The following is a 2,005-nucleotide window of genomic DNA, read 5'->3' as shown; positions in this document are numbered from 1 at the left end:
TGCCCCGCCCCAGTACCCCTGCTTCACCCATTGCTCAGAGATGAGCCCGTTCACGTCTTTTGCCTTGGCCTGCTTGTGGCTGCTGACACACAACTTAAACTAGCACTTGCAAAAGGAAATTCACTTGAAGGATCCTGGTTTGAAGAAAGGGTTTAACAGGTAGGGTGTGAAGGACTTTTGGTACAATCGGGCCTTCCAGACCTTTGCGAGCAAGAGAATCAGGTGCTGCCAGGCTCTGGCCTCTGCTGCCCTCTGGTGGTCAGCCTCAGTCTCTCTCACTGTGGCCTGGCTCGCTGCACATGAGGACGCGGTGAGAAACGTGGTCCTTCCTGGCTCCCGAGTCTCGCGCTGCTGTGGCTCCTACCATCTAAGATGCATGGATTCCATTGCTTTGGCTTCAGTTAAGAAAAGAATCTTGGCCGGGCGCGGTGGCTCACGCCTGTAATCCTAGCACTCTGGGAGGCCGAGGTGGGCGGATCGTTTGAGCTCAGGAGTTCGAGACCAGCCTGAGCAAGAGCGAGACCCCATCTCTACTAAAAATAGAAAGAAATTATATGGACAGCTAAAAATATATATAGAAAAAATTAGCCGGGCATGGTGGTGCATGCCTGTAGTCCCAGCTACTTGGGAGGCTGATGCAGGAGGATCGCTTGAGCCCAGGAGTTTGAGGTTGCTGTGAGCTAGGCTGACGCCACGGCACTCACTCTAGCCCGGGCAACAGAGTGAGACTCTGGCTCAAAAAAAAAAAAAAAAAAAAAAAAAAAAAGAAAAGAATCTTGGGGAAGGATTCTGACCGGTTTAGTTTGTGTGAAATATCCATCCCTGTGGCTGGGGGACATGATCCTATAAGAACATGGGTGTTCCCACTATAGCCTTGTGGATACGGGGATGAGAAGTTACCAGGTGATCCTTTTGTGGTTCCTAAGCGTGATGGTTGGTTTTTCACGCGCATGCGTCAGATGCGCCTTCCTGAAACCTTGTTACAACTTATGGCACATTACCCCTCTGACGTGGGGGGGTGGGGGGGGAAGAAGTGGTTGCCAGGAAAACGGCCTGGTTTTGGGAAAACAGTACCATATACGTCCCTGTAATTAGGGTGACCACGTGTGTGATCACGAGATCACGAATCTTCCAACAGCCGGAACAAATCAGCTCGGGATCAGTTAGGTCACCCTGCTGAGTGAGAAGATGGGGCCACGGCAAGGCCCGGCTTGGCTGGAGGAACATCTTCACGGTCAGAAAGACGCCTGCCCTGCTGGGCAGCACGTGCCCGCTGCGGTGTTGGGAGCGTCACGGAGGGCAGCGCTCGGGCACCAGGGAGAAGATTTACGCAGTCGGTAGTGACGTGGGCCGGACTAGTGCCTTCAGAAACGTTTACTTCTTACCATGTGCAAAACCCAACTGCAAGTTCTCTTTAAAATCTCTTCTTCTAAGAATTGATTAGAATTTTTATTTTGTCACTTTTCACATTTGCTAATAATGTGGCTTCAGTTTAAATGTTTCAGTCCATTTCATGTTTTAAAAGTTTTATTTATAAGTTTCACATATAAAACATAGTGTCTTCTATTAGTGTAGAGTATTAAATAAGGCTGTGATCTGCAGTTTTGTGATAAGTGTATTCATACCACTCCTCATAGAGTGATAGCATTTTTGCTTTCAATTGATCATAGTATTATGTAAAAACAAAAATGCTTAAAAATTAAACATGGAATCAAAATGAAGTGTATTCTAAATATTTTTTCATTTTTATATATTAAAGGAGATGAAAATCAATATGGCTAAGAGTGAAGACACTTTACAATCAGAGGTGAAATGAAAAAGTCATTCTATGTTACATGAATGAGTATTCTGTAATGTAAAGCTTAATTCTGATGCATTAGTAGCTACATTTTTAATAAGGACATTATAAAAATAGCTAGTCCAAATATATATTCCACTAATAACAAGTCATAAGTATGTGCTTTGAAGGAAAATCTCAAAGTGAATAAAAATTGGACATTCAGTT

General features: G+C 44.9%; 1 non-coding gene across 1 annotated transcript; it reads left to right on the top strand.

The window, feature by feature from the left end:
- Positions 1–906: 906 nt before the first annotated feature.
- LOC138376755 (small nucleolar RNA U13) lies at positions 907–1,011 on the top strand. The gene has a single exon (XR_011231729.1). It is a non-coding gene; the product is annotated as a small nucleolar RNA U13 (small nucleolar RNA).
- The last annotated feature ends 994 nt before the right edge of the window (positions 1,012–2,005 follow it).

Source organism: Eulemur rufifrons, chromosome 28 (assembly GCF_041146395.1).
Source record: "Eulemur rufifrons isolate Redbay chromosome 28, OSU_ERuf_1, whole genome shotgun sequence".
Classification (NCBI taxonomy): domain Eukaryota; kingdom Metazoa; phylum Chordata; class Mammalia; order Primates; family Lemuridae; genus Eulemur; species Eulemur rufifrons.
The sequence above is the reverse complement of the archived record's forward strand: the minus strand, read 5'-3'. Positions and strand labels throughout refer to the sequence as shown.